We start from the raw sequence: 18,481 nt of genomic DNA on the forward strand, positions 1-18,481 counted from the left end.
ATTACATATTTAAACTGGGAAAGACACAAAAGTGGTGTCTCTTGTGAGTCACATAGAAATTACATTTCCCCATTCTGCTACCCCTGTATTGTTGTGTTCTTAAGCTCACTGTGTCTTTAGTTGTTTGCCCCTTCTGTTAATTTGACCACAAAATTATTTTCCTCTTCTCTTTCATTGGCCATTGTCAGTAAGAACAGTTGTCATTTTGTGAGTCACTCGTCCCTTAAGCTATTTAAATTTTCTTACCCTCCCTCTGTATTCCATAGAGTCAGAGCAGTGACTGCCCATCCTCTTTTAAAAGTAATGGCTCACCCCTTAGACTGCTAAAGCTCAAGTTACACTGTCTTGCATAACTAACTGCTAGTGCACAGTGCAACTCTTAGGATATTATCCCATTTTTATATCTTAGCTTTAAAATCTGCACCATGTGGTCCAAGACCACCAATAATTGGAGACTTTATATTCCTCCTCTCAACATTCATCTTAGGATTAATTCTTCTATTTTGCTCCTTGTGAGAGACTGAGCACAGGGACATTATTTCCTGGAGACTGCTGAACCCCAGAAAGCTTGATAACTGCTTCATAGAGGTAAGCTTGGAATTAGTGCTACTGTTTTGCTCCTGTGAGAGAAGCAGCAGAGGGCCATTTATTTTCTGATGGCCTCTGTTTGCACATTGAGTGTTGTGGAAACAACCTGCTTGATCTGATTGGTATTCAAGGCATCTACAAGGAAAAGACTACAATAAGTCTACAGACTGCTGCATCATCTGGGATGAGACATATGATCACCAATGAGAGTGTCATCTGCTTCACATCTTGGGATTGGTGCTATAGTTTGGCTTCTGGTAAGGGGAGAAGCAAAAGGGCATTGTATCCCAGTAGAGTGAGACCAGCACTAGTAGCAGCCAGGTAGTAGCCATTTAGGTAAATCCCAACAATTCATCATTCTTGACAAAGCTAACCTTTTTTATCAGTAAATGCTGCTTGATTAGCTGCTGTCTAACCTAACTTCAGACAATTTCCCTAAATTCATCATCAGTAAATCACCAGTGTCTACTACAATACTTTTCCTCAAGTGTTTAGACGTTCCCTGTATAGATGCAGGCACATTGAGTTGACAAATTTCCTGTAACAGCACTCCTGAAAGTTCACCAAACATAGTTGCGCACAGGTCAACTAGTTTGCAGTGACAAGCACTGCCCCCCAGAATTGCAAACCAGATACTCCTGACATTACTTTATATTCTCACTGCAAACATTTAATCAATAAACAGGGCCTGTTGTCATGGATATGAACTTTTCCAATATCTCATTTGCTGAGTTTGTAGATATGGGCATCCTGAGGCAATGTATAAATTACCTCATATTCACTGACAACCAGCTAATTCTCAAAGAAACTGATAAGGTATGTGAGAGATGTATTTACACAATGTCACTGGAGGCAAAGCTTTCTCATAAAAGCACTCCTAAGGTCAATCATATTGCCAGTAGTACACACAGACTGCACACATCACACACAGCATGAACCAGACACATAGACCTACATATGCTGAGGCATTTGAATGTAACCTTTTTATGCACACATAAAAAATGCCCACAGCAGCCTCAGTTGTAATCTTTCACAAGAATATCCACATTATGACATACAGCCACATCACATAAATCCTTAGCTTATAAGCCCATAAGGCAAGTCACCACATGAGCCAATATTTTGATCATTGCAGACACCACTGTGAGGCACACTGATGTCCATTACACCAGACTGAGTAAGGAGAAAGTCATGGTCGGTTACTTATTAGGGACCAGGCTCCACCATATTACATACACACTCAAGTTATTGGACAACAAGTACCAATATAACTCAGTCATAGTCCATGTGGATGTAAATAACCTGAGATATACCTTCCTAGAGACATCATGGAGCTCTCAGAATATGTATCCAGGGCTGGTATGAACCCAGCACTGAGCAGCATTCTATCTTCTCCAAGAATGATGCCATAATACGAGCAGGATATGTCTGACTTTAATAATAGGTTTAGTTTCTGTTGGCATTTGAAGTGGGGTGCACTATTTGTCAGCATGGAACAAACCATACTGCTTTGCCAGGGATGGTTTGCACCTCTCCCCTCTGGGATTTTGAATATTGACTAAAACATTGTCCTCCCCATATTGCCTTTTTAGGCCCTGCCATTGTGACAATCCTCTAACATTGCAAATCATATCCAAGAAAATCTAGTGGTGTTATTGCTCACTGCTACTAGTCTAGACAAGAAACTCTCTCCCAACAAGCTCTCCTTACCCTAGAGAATACTGACATATGTACAGGCACTGAGACATGGTTAAAGCCTCAGACAGCATCACTAGCAGTGCAAGGCTATAATGCCTTCCACACATTTAAACAAGGTGCTACATATATAGGGACTAAAGTTGGAAGTATCTCAATTTACATAAAAAATAAATATATCTTAACACTGGTCAAAGAGGAAGATGCACTTGAGCTTCTCAGTGTTCATATCACCATAGGCAAAAGTCTCGTATCACTATCTTGCAAGCTATATGTCCTCTCTATGACCCAGAAAACCCATAACACATATTTAAGCTTAATGGAGACAATCACCATCCAACTCAATATGATATTCATAGGTGACTTTAATTACTCCTAGGAATCATATACAACATCAAACATGCAAGCACAGTTATTCATGGACTTTTTAAATATAAACTCCTTGGACAAGATTGTCAGTAAGCCAACCATGTGTGCAAACATCCTGGATCTGGTCATTACTAATATGGGAGAGTACTTCACTCTCCCAAGTTTAATGTCTTCTCTGTCTGTTTTTTGTTAGATTTCCTTTAAAGTAAAAATAAAACCCAGAACCCCAGCTAACTGTGGAACATTCAGGAACTACTCTAGCACTAACTTCCTACAATTAAGGGATAATCTGGAAACATTTCAATTTCCCCTAAACCATGAGAACACTGTTGCCTATGCTGAACTGTTCACAAAAAAATATAAAAGCATATTAATAGCTGCACATGGGTAGCTGTATCCACCATGAATAAGTAAAGACCTAACTCAGAAAGCAAGCTGCCCTGATGAAATCACAACATCAATAGGCTGTATAACAGAAGGAAGAACATCATGGCAACAATTTAGAGGTATAGCATCCAGCAAGATAAAATCATTTTCATTAAACTAAGCAAACTACTCAAACAACAAAAAACACCAAAGCCAATTTTGATGTAAATCTGGCCTCCCAAGCCAAGGACAACCACAAGGCATTCTTTAGCTATGCCCACAACCGCAAAGGCAATTCACAACTGTGTGCAGATCTCTTGTTAATGAAGCTGTTTATAGTGAACCAGAAGATATAGCAAACCTACTGACAAACAAATTCACCTCTAACATTACCATTCTCTATCTCCCCAGTCTCCCCTCAGCAAATATCATGAAATATAATTTCTCCAGTTATCACTGGGGAACAGGTCCTCCCTCAGTGCTTTAAGGCCAGGAACACTGCATCAATGGGCCTCAGCAATATCCGAGGCTGCCTGCTAAATAGCAGGAAACACTTTAGCTATCCAAATTTGCTGCATGTCTCACAAATGTAGAATGGCAACTGTCACCCTTCTGGACAAAGATGAGCCATCTACCTACCCTGGAAACTACAGACCAATAAGTCTCACTAGTCTCGTATATAAAGCCATGGAAAGAATTATCATGGAAAATATCAATAATGATATAAGAAATCTACAGAGAGTGGACCCAACCGTGTTTAGTTTCATGCAAGGCAGGTCATGCCTATTCTACCTGGTGGTCTTCTTTGAGACAAAATTAGTTTGTTCAGGAGGATCTGTGATTAAATCTGTGTTTTGACTGAGGGAATTTTATCACATGATCTTTTTCTCTGAAGTCAAGACCAACATCAAGGTTCTCTGGCTAATCAAATTTGCAGAAGACTGCAAATTAGGAGCAGTTACAGAACTCTCCAGCAACACAAATGTTCTCAAAAAAAGGACTCACACAGACAAATAACTAGTGTCAGAACCATGGATTAAAAGTAAATGCCAAGAAATGCATAATAGTATTCTTCAGGAAGTTGGCCACTCCTAGTAACTACCATATTGACAACACACTCCTAAGAGTCAAACCAGTAGTCAGGCACATGGGGGCACATGTAAACAATAATCTAACCTTTGATGTTTCTATGATAGTGAGGAAATCATTCTACATTGTACAACTTATAAATAAAGGTATGTATCTAGGTCCAAGGAGGTAATTGTTCTACTGTATTTGGCACTCATCTGATCCATCATTGAGTACAATGCCCATCTGGTATGTACTTAACTAGGTGCACTCAACAACTGGAACCCCCACAGAGGTTTCTCACTAAAATAATACAGGGTATAAATAAAATATCTTTGTCAGACCACTACAAAGCCCTATCCCTGTATTTTGTCTCCTACAGACTGCTGAGGGGATATCTATTCCTGGTAAACAAGGCATCTTCGAACCCCACTCTGATGGACGTCCTGCATTTCTCCAAAACAAACATCACCAAAAATACCCATTCTAAAGATTTCAACTTTGTCAGTGAGATAAAAAGAACTTTCTAGAAAGACAGATATGTATCCCAGAGACTAGCTCTTCACTAGAACATGCTCCCCATCCATGCGAAGCAGAGTTTCTCCCTAACTTAATTCAAGTGTGACCTGGACAACTGGATTGGGAACTGGAAGTTCATGACTGGTTTAGCACCTATGTCTATAATGGACACAAGCAGCCTGTAAATGGTTCATCTGTCAGATCCTTCCTTGTACACGTTTCATCTCCCAAGACCCTGCTTACACTACCAATGGCACCAGAACTTGTCAGGGATTTGGGATGCATGGCTAGGCTTATAGAGGCCTCAGTGATCATTGGCCTACTACACACCTATGAACCTCTGAAATGATGTTCTGCAAGACAGTGTTAAACAGGCTGCACCTGTACATCTTCAATTACCATTTCCTCTCCCAGCTTTCTCTACTGCCACAAAACCAAGTGCACCTCTGCCAACTTCCAAACTAACTTCATTACAAATGTTAACATAAACATCTGAAACACTTGCAATAAAATGAATAAGCTGAATGCATGGATATCCCAACACTCTCCTGACATACTAATAATTACAGAAACTTGGCTAATGCCCTACATTAAAAACAAAGAAATTCTACCACCCAGTTACAACATACTAAGGGTAGATAGGCAAAACAAAAAAGCAGGAAGTGTGATCATCTTATGTAAAGCACTTTACAACTTAACACTTCCCTCTCTCCATATCAGCCTTTAATATTGTCAGAATCATTAGTGCTCTTCTGAAGCTAAACCCCCACAAAACGCAATATATAATGGGAATTTACATCCCTTCTGGAAATAGCATCAGCATAACTGAAGATTTTCTATCATGGATCACCTCTAATATCCCACAAGAAAAGTTAATTTTAGGAGATTTCTGCATCAACTGTCTGCCTGTCAATTGTGATTATACTCAAAATGCCATCAATCTCTATGGCCTCATCCAACTAATTACCTCTCCCACTCACTACATAAACATCACCAGCAAAGGTTCAATACTTGATTGGATATCCACCTCCTTCCCTAACAACATATTTTCCTATGTCTGTCTCTCTAATGCTCTAAGTGTCCTCCTTCAAACCTTTGTCTTCAGAGCTCAAATCCACACACCCAAATCACACCACCTTAATGAAGTATGCAATTTCGCCCACTTCAAAGGGGAAACATTTCTCCAGAACCTACCAAGTTGTTACTGGCAACATTTAAAGATCTCCCCTTAGATGATGCTGTTACAGAATTCACCAGAACCTTCCTTAATTCAAAGAATTTAGCCCCCTCAGAACAAAACATGTAAAAGCCATACCAGCCCATTGACTGCCAAGAACCACAACATATCTAATGCAACTCAGGTACAAAGCCTGCAATTCCCGAATCAAAAATAAAGTACAAAACAATTTACAAATATTTCTGTAACTCAGAAATCACACTAAAAAACAAATCAAAATTGATAAAAAATACTGCTCTAATCTACACCCAAAAATGGAGAAGCATAACTATACTGTACTCTGACAAACTCTCCCTCTGCCCCCTGTCAATCTCTTGTTTCAACTTTCATCCTGCTGAAATACATATAGTTAACTGAAATGTAAACAATTATAAAAAGATAGCCATAGCCTCCATGTACATCCCTCCTGGAAACAATATCCCTACCCTTGAACTATTTCTCACCTGGATTACGCAAGCCATCCCTTATGAAACTATTATACTGGGTGATGTCAACATTGATTGGAACACAACATCCTCTGATGCTGTAAACTCTAGCATCAACCTATATGGCTTTAACCAATTCATCACCAGCCCAAACCACATAAATAAATGGTCCAACTCTGGCTCCACAATAGACTGGATACTCACATCCCATCCCAGTCTCTATCACAACCCCTGTACTCTACCTAACAACTTAACTGACCACCTTCTCACTCATATCCGATGACACACCCCCAAACCTGTAAACCTCACCATTTTATAGAATACAGTAAACTCTTGAATTTCAACTCAGACTACTTTAACCAAACTATTTCCACAATCAAGTGGTCCTTCCTCCATTACCTTCCTCTAGAAGAAGCCCCTTTAAAATTCAACATCATCTTCCTAGACACCTTTACCTCTTTGCTCCCATCAGAAAACTAAGAATGAAGTCAAATTATGCCCCCTGGCTCACTCATTCTACTCATTCTCTTATGCTCAAGAGAGACAATACATGGGAAAACTGGATTAAAACTAAACATCCCTTGTTCCTACAAAGCTACAAGGAACTATGCAACTTAACCAAAAAATAGGTAAATTACGACAAGAAAAACTGCTACTAACAGCCACAGCACTACTCCCACTCAAATCCCCAAAAATTCTGTATATTGAATTATGCTTATCTTCTTCCTTTGCTTAAAAATAATCTGTATCTGTGCCTTATTGTACTATCTGTAATGACTGCATTATTATGCAGACTTTTCAAAATACTATTGATTGATTTTTCCGTTCAATTTATTAACTTTTACAAAATGTATTTATTCACTATAGTATGTGCACATTTGTGAAATGCTGTTTTTATACACTGAGTATAAATCATTTGGAACTTTTCTATCAAGGCCTCTGCTGAAAAGGGGACTCTGTGTCCATTTTGACTTTCCCAGTCAGCAAATGCAATAAGTAAATAAATACAAATTTTCCACAACCTCCTTAATCTCGTTTTGTTTGCATTTCTCTTTGCTTTTCTCAACTACTATAACATATGTCCTTCCTTCTCTTTTACTTTTTTTCCTAAGTAAGATAATACTTCCTCTTTCCTATCAAAAATGCCTTTATCTAAATAGCATATTTTCTTCTAAATAACATAATTTTTGTTCTTTCATTTTCTCTAATATCTATTTTCTATGTCCTTTATTTTCTCGGGTCTATATTATAACATCAAACTTCTCTAACATCAAATGTTATAATATTAAACCCATAATGTCGAACATTGAAAACAGTGAAGGTGTAGGACATTGAATTCTTTCCCAGGGAAAGAATTCGGTGGGCTGTTGCTGTGACTTCGCTGTTTTCAGCATTCGATATGTTGGAGCGTTACGGCTTGGGTTCAGGTAAGTGTGCGATTGTGTGTAGGTTAGGGGGCGGGTTAGGTGAGTTAGGGTTAGGGAGCGGATAAGGTAAGTGCGCGGTTGTGTGGACATTAGTGTTATGGCGTGAGTTCAGGTAAGTGTGCAATTGTGTGTAGGTTAGGGTTAGGGGGCAGGTTAGGTGAGTTAGGGTTAGGGTGCGGGTCAGGTAAGTATGTGATTGTGTGTAGGTTAGGGGGCGGGTTAGGTGAGTTAGGGTTAGAGCGCGGGTGAGGTGAGTGTGCGACAGTGACGGACATTAGGGTCAGGGTTGGGTTAAGGTAAGTGGATAGCTAGTACTGTATGTAAAGTTTAGTTTAGGTGTAGGATTTTAAGTGCATGTGTCTGGATGGCTGTTTTTTGTGTGTGTTTGTGCTGTGTGTATGTTTCTCGGAATAGCAAATTATTTCCCTGGGAAAAATATTCGCTATTCTGACTGTTCAATGTTTTCACACTTCTGTGTTTAGGGTTCGATATAATAACATTCAATGTTAGAGAACTTCGATGTTATGATATAGACCCATTTTCTTACTGTGTGCCTCAATTTCCTTTACATATTCTGCTCCATTTTCTTTGTATTTTATCTTATTGCTTTGTATTATTCTTTTTTCTATGTTCATATATACTTTTATATTTCTTTTTATATACAACGCCCCACTATGTCCAGTTCTTATAGAATGACCTCACAGCCAAATGAAAAGGGAAAAAAGAAAGGTTGTGGAAAGATAATTTCTTCTCCAATTCAGAAATCTCCTGTTAAAAACGTTCATACATTTCCCTTTGTAATAATTGTACTGTCTTATCCTATCCTTCCCAAACTGCTCTATGATTTGAGAAATCAACCATCTTCACATCCCCTTGTATTTCCTTCATCTCCTTAGAATATAATGTATAATCCATTTCAGTCTGAAAATACAACTTTTTTCCATCCATCCCCTATTCCTTCCTACCTTTAAATCACCACACCTTATCAAGTCTCTTAACATCTTCACATCCAGTGTTATTTTTCATTTGTCTTTTCTTAGTTACAATCGAACTCCCCATTATCACAATTGACATAGTCACTAGATGGTATAATATTTTCAGACAAAAGTTTTCTGTCTGTTATAGTAGTCTTCTTCTGGCTTTTCCCGGTTAGGGGTTGCCACAATAGATCACCTATCTGCTCATGATTGTCAGTGGAGTTTTTATGGTGTCAAGTTGCCAGCCCAGCACCCAACCTTCCACAGAAGGCACACACATGCATGCACTCACACCTAGGGTCAATTTAGAGTATCCAATCCACCTACAGTATGTCTTTGGGATGTGGGAGGAAACCGGAGTACACGGAGAAAACCCACACGACCACAGGGAGGACATGCAGACTCCTCACAGTAGGCACCCCAGCCAAGGATCGAACCAAAGAACCTCTTGCTGTGAGGCAGCAACGCTAACCACTACACCACCACAGCTGCCCTTCAATCTGTTATAGTAGTAAATGCATACATTGTTATAACTCTAATACATGTTTGTCTCATTCTGAAATCACATATTAATACCTTTCTTGGTAGTACTATTCTAATATCCAGTATTTTTGTTTCCTCATTTTAAAAAATTCTGTTCCTGAACATGTCTCATTTCCTCCCAACCAAATAATTCCCCATACTGTGTCAATTATCTTTGCTTTTCTTGTGAACTACATCTAGTGTCCAGTAACATATTATATTTAGCTTTGGTTTTTAGTAAACCTCTTAGTTTACTTTTAACACTATTCACACTTGAATCTAAAATTCCTGTATAATGCTTTTCCCTTTTCTAGGTGTGAATCTGTGGGGTCACTCAGACCTCTAACCTATACTCCAGGACAAAACAGCCTGTTGATGTCATCCAACTTCCATTTGGGCTGCACCAGTAACTCTTATCTTCATCAGCAGGGAAGACGGACTTAGCCTCAGGTTGTCCATTAAGGGCTCTGCATACAATTAATAAGTCGATTCAAAAATAAGCCTGGGTATATCTTTAACATACTGTAAAGTGGATCTTCCTTTCATAACAGAGACTTGGTCTGATGACAATATTCACCCTTACCTTGTGGCTGTGGTAGACCCAGGTGTCTTCATTATTCATCCCCCTACATGGAGTAAAATCATGACTGCAGCTGCTGTTTGTTTCAGATTTGAACTTCAGTTTACTCAGGTTGCCACTAGGGTTACTAACTCATTTTAACTAAACCTGGCTACAACAGCAAAGAGAATGTTTCTCCTCATCTACTGTCACTCAGTTCTTTGAGGACATTCCTACAGGAGTTCACTGAATTTCTCATTGACTGTATTTATTACTAACACTCTTTTGTTTTGATGGCTGTTAAAAAGGCATTCCTCTGTATTATGAAAGGATTTGAATTTGATCAGGATATTATCTTGGCAATCCATAGATTAGGATCTACTGCTGACTTGATATTCTTTTTTTGGATGTGAAGACGTCACACAAGGTATATTCTGATCTTGAGTTATCATACTTCAATCTCCATAGTCTTGAACTTATTTAGATATCCTGCATCTATTTTCTTTTTCAATCCTTCATCTTCTTTCAGAAGATAATATGGCAGCCTGGATGCTCTGCTGTTTGAGTGTAATAAGTGTTTATCCACTGCCACAAGCCATATATGTTCTGGCTTACTCAAGTAGCATGAGCCATTGTTTGACTTTAGAGTTGCACCCATTGCTGCAAGGAAACAGCAGCTTGGAAAATCAATGGAGACATGTGGGTCTTTGGAGAAACAAACGATCAGTAAAACACTTTAATTATTATCAGACTAATACCTCTCTTAAGACGGTAACAGTATATGTACAGTATATGTACAAAGAGATCTCAGCTGCTGGTAACCACCCAATAATGCTGTACTGGTTAAAGGGTAGTCTGTGCAGCCCAAAATGTCTCACCTCCTGAAAGGCTCTTTCATCACACCAGTGTGAGGTAGTTATTTTTTTCATTAACAAAGTTATTGCTTTAAGCTTGGCATTTTCTCCATCTTACTACTTGGGTATTTCTTTGCTTATTAGTGAGGTTTCTCTTTCTTGTTTTGGGACAATGTTTGGTAATTCATATTGAAGTACATTTTCTGCCATCATGTTAGCCTTACAGACTACAACTTGTAGACCAGACCCTTGTTTTTCAGGCTGGTTCTGACTTGCTTGAATAAGCTGTATGCAGTCGTTTATCAGATACTGGTGTCTTTTTTGAGGAATGCATTATTTTCAAACATATGGAAGAAAAGTCACCCTGGCCCTCAAGAAACTATCTCTGAAACCCAATGCTCTTCATAATTTCTACCCCATTTTGAATCTTCCATTGCTTGCTAAGGTTATTAATCAAGAAACAGTCTTAATTCAGCTTGAATCTTACCTTATAGGCATCAGGCTAATGAATCTTTTTCATTGCAGCTTTCACTTCCACATGTAATTGAGACAGCTCTTACAGCTGCTGTGAAGGATTTCCATATCTCCAGAGATGAGGATTTCTGTTCTGATCTGGGCCTAAGCAATCCTTCTGTAGCATTTGACTTCAGCTGTAGCTTTAACTTCATCTTTATTGAAATGCTTATCAACTAAGTACTATACATTTACATTTAAACGGCAAACATAATAGGAAAACAAATAATAAAATATAAATATGCCAGAGAAATTATGAAATATCAGCAAATCCTATGATGAATAATCAAATAATGAAATATATGTTGGATATAGATGTCATAATCCAAGATGTCAGAGAAGTAATTGCCTTTCAACCAAACTTATCTCAGGAAATGGTACCCATAATGTTGAAGCAGCCACCAGCTGAAGTATGAAACAATGATCACCACACAATACCACAACAAAACCAAAGCCAAACAGTCTCACCCAGAAATAAGGTAACTAACCATCACAATTCAAAGCAGACACCAAACAGAAAGGTCAAACTCCACATAGATAGTTGAATCTGACAATGCACTGATTTTTTCTTTCTTTCTTTCTTTCTTTCTTTCTTTCTTTCTTTCTTTCTTTCTTTCTTTCTTTCTTTCTTTCTCTCTCTTTCAATCCAGGACAATAACCAAGTACAGGCATCTTGTAAAAGTACTACAGTCAACAGATGTATGAAAATGTCTAGAGTCACAGCATCTCGATGACCAGAGTGACAGAGAGGCAACTGTGGAGTAAATATACGACTGGCCAAGAATCAGCAGCAATCCAAATGACCAGACAGAAGCAATAATGGCACAATGCAGAGAAAAATACTGGGACTATCAATAAATGTTTAAAGCAAATCACAGGTGACATCATAGCAATAATTTTAACCTGCCACAAGTTCCTTAAGCTATTTTCAAAATTACTCCTCAAATCTTTACTAACTCTAACCAAAATAAAAAAATGTATGGCAGATTAAACTTAATGCTATGATATCAAACCACCACAACCAAAAGGCAGCAAAATGAAATAAATCCACAAATGGCCACCAGATAAAATTTTATTGTAAAGAACACTAGAGATACTCTAGCGCTAATATAAATCACAAGGCGTCTTAAGGCATAAACAATGCCTTCAGTAACACAAGAATATTTCCCTAAAGTAAAAAAAACGGACACCATTTATTTTGCCAAAAAAAGTCACTATATTACAACAAACATTACAACTACCACAAGGAAAAGTACCTAATAATGAAGGATTCCTAATGATTATATCTTCAGTGGGAATAAAAAAAAACTTGAAACTAAAAAATCTTTTAAATTCCTACCACGCTTATAAGAAATAGATGGATATTATATAGGGGAGAGTAAGAGAAAGTTTAGGACAAGACTGCAGGAACATATTAGGGGCATCAAAATACAAAAAGTTGAAAGTAATATTGCCATGCACTTTAGAGACAAGCATAACAGCAATTTTTCTTTACTACAGGGTTGTATTCTTGAACAAATTTCTGTACAACTTGGGGAAATGTGTGTTTTAAAAGATAAATTGTTGTATAAATAATTTACTTATATTTTCAGTTGGTGAATCTGGGCATACTGGGGCAATGCAGCAATTGCCTCATGTACACAGACAACCCTCTCCTCCTACCACCCAACACTACAACCTGTGAGAGATGCACTTACATAGCCAAAATGGAAGCAAAGCTCTCTCCACCCAAGATTGTGCTAAACAGTCAAGAGGAGAAGGTTAACACCCACACTACATCTCAAGCAACACATAGCCCTTCTAAACCCGCACCACCAACACCCACATATAGCAACAGTAAATCCACATATGCAGAGGCCCTTAACTGTAACCTGCCCAAGCAGCAAAGACCTCTGAAGATGAAACGCAAACAAACACCAATCACAACCAATGTGTTACATAGTTCACAACACCAGTGTGCCACCCAGCAACAGCCCCTAAGGCAAGACAATGTACCTAACACTTTAGTCATAGGTGACTCTATAGTCCGGCACACTGATGTCTCTCTCACCAGGTTGAATAAGGAGAAAATTACAGTCAGCTGCCTGTCGGGTGCCAGGATCCGCCACATAATGCATGCATTCAAGTCACTCCACAACAAGTACAAATATGACTCTGTCATTGTCCATGTTGGAGTGAATGACTTGAGACGTATCTCCCTGGACTACATGAAAAGAGACATGGAAGAGCTCTCAGATCATGTGGCCCAGGCAGGTATGACCCTAGCCCTGAGTAGCATCCTGCCTTCGCCCAGAATGATACCACAATATAAAGATAAAATGATTGACTTCAACAATTGGCTAAGCTTATGGTGTCATTCAAAGGGGATCCAGTATCTGTCTGCCTGGGATGACATGATTGACAGACCACGATGCTTTGCCAGAGATGGTCCGCAACTGTCACCCCTGGGATTCAGGTTACTGGCTAAGGCTCTTGCCACCCCTATAGTGCCTTTTTTAGGCAAACTTCAAAGGACAAAAACACCACCGTAACAGGTACAAGCATGCAAAATCTGAAGGTAATGCTACTCAATGCTAGAAGTCTAAACCTCAAAATGCACTCTCTCGAGGCACTCCTAAAAATGGAGAACATCGATATCTGTGCAGTAACTGAGACCTGGTTCAAGGCTCCAGAGAGCACCCCTGCAATACCAGGCTACAACTCTTACCACACTTTTCGGCCACCAAACCAGGACCGAAACACTAAAGGTGGAGGAGTGTCAATATTCACCAAGGATATTCACACCACCAGGCTAGTTGGCCAACACAATATGTCTGAAATTCTCTAAGTGCAACTAACACTAGGTAAGACTGCAATCCAAATTGTAGCTTGCTACAGATCCCCCACCATACCCCAAGATTCTCACTACACCTTTCTAAACATACTGGAAAATATTAAGATAGAACCAAACACCCTAATACTGGGTGATTTTAACTACCCTGCCATTAACTGGGAAAACTACTCATGTCCCAACACCTTTGCGCAACGGTTCTTGGAATTCATAAATTCCAATGCCCTAGATCAACTAATCCATAGTCCCACCAGGGGCTCCAATATCCTAGACCTGGTCATTACCAACATGGGAAATCAATGCTCCATACCTATGGTCACCCCTCGTTAGTCAGGTCTGACCATAAGCTAATCACCCTTAACATCCACATCCCACCCCACCCCCAGTAAAGAAACCACCATAAAAACTTCTCCAAAGCCAACTTCATGCTACTCAAGTCAGAAGTGACAAACTTCATAACACCCATGCAGACGGGAACTGAAAGTTCAACTGCTGAATCCTACACTAAGGCACTGTACGAGCACATCCACTCATGCATGAATTGTGCCATCCCAAATAGAACCAAAATGCTCTCATCCAAAAAAATGAAGCCAATCTGGTGGTCCCCTGCCATAAACAAACTTTACAACAAAAGGAAGAAACTTTTGCAGAAAAGAGGAAAATCCCAGGATGCAAAAAACTCCCTTACTGCCCTCAGTAAGAAACTGAGATGCCTCATAAAATCCTCCAAAGCTAGTTACGAAAATAAAATTGCCAAAGATTCTAAAGACAACCACAAAGCATTCTATAACTATGTCAAGAATCTAAATGGCAATGCTCAGATCTGCTCTGAGCTAAAACAGAATGGCATTAAATATACTGATCCAAAGGATATTGCCAATATCCTGGCAGATCGATTCAGTGCCAACTTCACCCCCCTCTCACCCCCTAAATGGCCCATCTCAATACCGGATGATTGCCAAATTCCAGTAATAATGGCCACACAGGTACAAAACGCACTCTCTAAAGCCAAGAATACAGCATCCATGGGACCAGATGACATCCCGGCTGTGTACTACATGAACTACAATATGAACTGGCACCTCACCTAAGTGTCATGTTTAATCATAGCCTCACCTCAGGTTTCGTGCCCACTGAGTGGCGCAGAGCTACAGTTATCCCAATCCACAAGGGGGGATCCACCTTGGATCCCGGAAACTACCGTCCCATCAGTCTGACAAGCCTTATCTGCAAGGCCATGGAGCGTATTATCATGGAACTTATAAACAAAGACATTGGCAACCTTCAAACACTGGACCCCACCCAGTTTGGGTTTGTGAAGGGCCGATCTTGTCTCTTGAACTTGATTGACTTCTTTGAATCAGTCTCCAGAGCCATGGACAAGGGTAAGGTGGTCCACACAGCCTATCTAGACCTTGCCAAGGCCTTTGATACCATCCCCCACTCTGGAATCATAGATAAACGTACTAAGTTGGGCATTAATCCCTATGTCACCCAATGGGTTGCTAAATGGCTCACTGATAGAACCCACACTGTAAAAGTAGCCGACTCCAAATCCAGCTCCAGACAAGTGACAAGTGGAGTACCTCAGGGTTCAGTCCTGGGGCCACTCTTGTTTGGCATCTACTTCTCTGAAGTACAGGTCAACACTAAGGGACTCTGGCTAACAAAGTTCGCAGATGACTGCAAACTGGGAGCCATTATTGAATCCCCAAATGATGTGGATACTCTACAAAAGGGCCTTACAGAAACAGATGCTTGGTGCCAGAGCCATGGGCTCAAGCTCAATGGCAAGAAATGTATTGTTATCCCCTTTGGGAAAAAAACATGTATCCATGAATTACCATATAGGTGGCAGTACACTAAACACAGAAAGTGTGATAAGAGACTTAGGGACACAGGTGGACAGTGGTCTCACCTTCGATAACCACATCGCCACAGCAGTCAGGAAATCCTTCTATGTGGCACACCTCATCACGAAGGGCTTTTCATCCAGAAAAAAGGAGGTCATTGTCCCACTGTACTCATCCCTCATTAGACCCTTTATAGAATACAACGCCCCATTTGGTATGTACCTCTCAAGACATCTGCAACAACTGGAAAGGCCTCAGAAATACCTCACTAAAAGAATCACAGGCCTAAAGCAGATGCCCTACGCTGACCACCTTAAAAAACTCCAGCTATACTCTGTTGCATATCGTCTACTCAGAGGCGATCTCTGCTTAACATACAAGGCCATGTCAAACCCAGAGCTGTTGGACATGCTACACTTAAAGAAATCCCAATCCCTCAGAGCTACACACTCCAGGGATCTAAACCTTGTCATCACAATAAACAAAACATGCTGGAGGGATAGGTTCCTGACCCAGAGACTCCCCAGACTCTGGAATAGATTGCCCATACATGTCAAACAGAGTGCCTCTTTGGACCTCCTCAAGAGGAACCTTGACGATTGGATGGGAGAAAGGAAATTCACCCCAGGGATCACGTCAGTCGCCCTGCTAGACAGGGGTCCAGGAAAGTAAATAATGTGGGAAGAAATAGCCAGGGAATTGTTATGGCTAGGCTTGTATAGGCCCTAGGGCTGATAGCCTAGTACCAACCTATGAACCTATGAGCCTATGAACCTATAATACACTGTTGCCTTTAGACTTAAATTCTGAGGTTAATTGGAAGTATTTACTGATTAACTGATTGTTAATAGAAATGACTATATAGGTGTTTTATGTTTGGTGAACTTGTATTACTCCTGGAAGGCTGATTGCCAAAGCGCTAGAGTGTCTCAAGTGCTCTTTGCAATAAATTTTATCCGGTGACCAGTTGTGGATTTATTTAATGCTATGATATCCCTGGGTTTAAATGTTTCAGTTTTTATGTGTCCTTTATTAAGAGCTTGGAACAATAGGCTTCAAGAATTAAGAACACACTTTTTTCGATGTATTTTAAGCTGGAGGTGGTGTTTGTTAAACTATTCTGATAAAGTCCTTGATGAATATGGATGGAAGCATTCTTTGGATGATGGACCTTCTGGGCTGTGAGTTTCATCTTTTCATTTTTGTTGGTTTCTTAACATGCTTGGCCAACTGTGATGTTTTGGTTTTAAGCAATTAGAGGTTTACTTTTGCCATTACAGCTCATACTAGACAATTTAACACTAGCTGCACTTAGCTTTTTGAACTGTCGAGTGCTGTATTATCATAGCAGACCTTTGTTTTAAAATGTTTATTTTATTTGTTGACTGGGGTAGAACACTGACCTTCATGGACCTTTTTCAAATTCAATCCCAGAGCACTGTCTGATAAGTGACTTGCTCAGATACAAACAGGCAATGGAGGATGAGGGAATCATACCCTGGACAACAGGAAAGAGCACAATAACAGTTCCTTAATTCTCTGTGCTAACTACCAGACTGCAGAATTTATTGACCTGTGTTTTTTGTCTATTTGTAATAGCAGAACTGCAATAATGTGGTTACAATCACTATTCCTTTTTTGGACAATGGAGAAATATGGAGTAAAAGGACACTCCTTAGCTGAATGTTAGTAAAAGGAAATGCATATCTTCTCTTTTTAAGTGACATAGATTGATTGGTTTAGTCTTGTAGATAACACCCAGGTAGCAAAGTTTCTCCATGGGAATAGAAGGGAATGTTATATGATGGCTGGTCTATATGTTATATTTCCTTAACTTCTAGGAGACTGATGCACTTATTATTTTCAGTTCAAGAGTTTAAATAGGGGAGGAGGAGGAGGCGGATGAATTGAAGAAGTATGTACTACAGTGAACATATTGATTTAACTTTTATTGACTAGATGGTAGTCAAACAATACTTATTTAATTAGGGTCCACTACTTTTGAGACGCTCCCTGCTTGAGCCCATTGTCCTTAAGTTTTGAGGCAGTTGTACACCTTTGAGGTGGAATGTTGTTCCTTCATGGATAGAAGTATTAAAAACAGCTTGTTGACTAATGATTATATTTTTTGACATAACTCATTAGGGTAATAATATTACATAATTAAGGCAGTCTGTTCTTGCTGACAAAGCATATTAATAGAAGCACTGAAGAAGCTTCAATATGCATTTTTTAAATTTTCTATTTGTCTTTTCTGACATATCCAGAACACATTTCATGACTAGTGACCATTACAGATATTGGGCTCTTGGAAGCATATGATGGAGGTGTGTGGTTAATAGTTTTTAGTCATGTATATAGTTCCAGCTACATTGGTTCTCTATAAGTTTTGGGGTTATTGTTCAGGTCAGGTATTACTTTTCCCACTTTGTTTGCAGGATTTTAGCTTTGGTGGAAATAGTCTGAAACTATGACTTTCATCCAGAGCTGGATATCACTAGGGTACAGACAATGATCTGGTATGTAAGCTCTGAAATGTGCACTTTGGACCATTAGCAGATTTGGAAATACTATGTAGAGATCTAATTTGTTTCAGTACCTTAGAGATGCAAAACTTTAACATCTGTCCAAATAGGAAATTCACTTTAATAAAAACATCTGAATGTGTCTTGGTATGGC

This window comes from Protopterus annectens, chromosome 12.part0, assembly GCF_019279795.1.
Source record: "Protopterus annectens isolate FY-2018-M chromosome 12.part0, PAN1.0, whole genome shotgun sequence".
Lineage (NCBI taxonomy): Eukaryota > Metazoa > Chordata > Ceratodontiformes > Protopteridae > Protopterus > Protopterus annectens.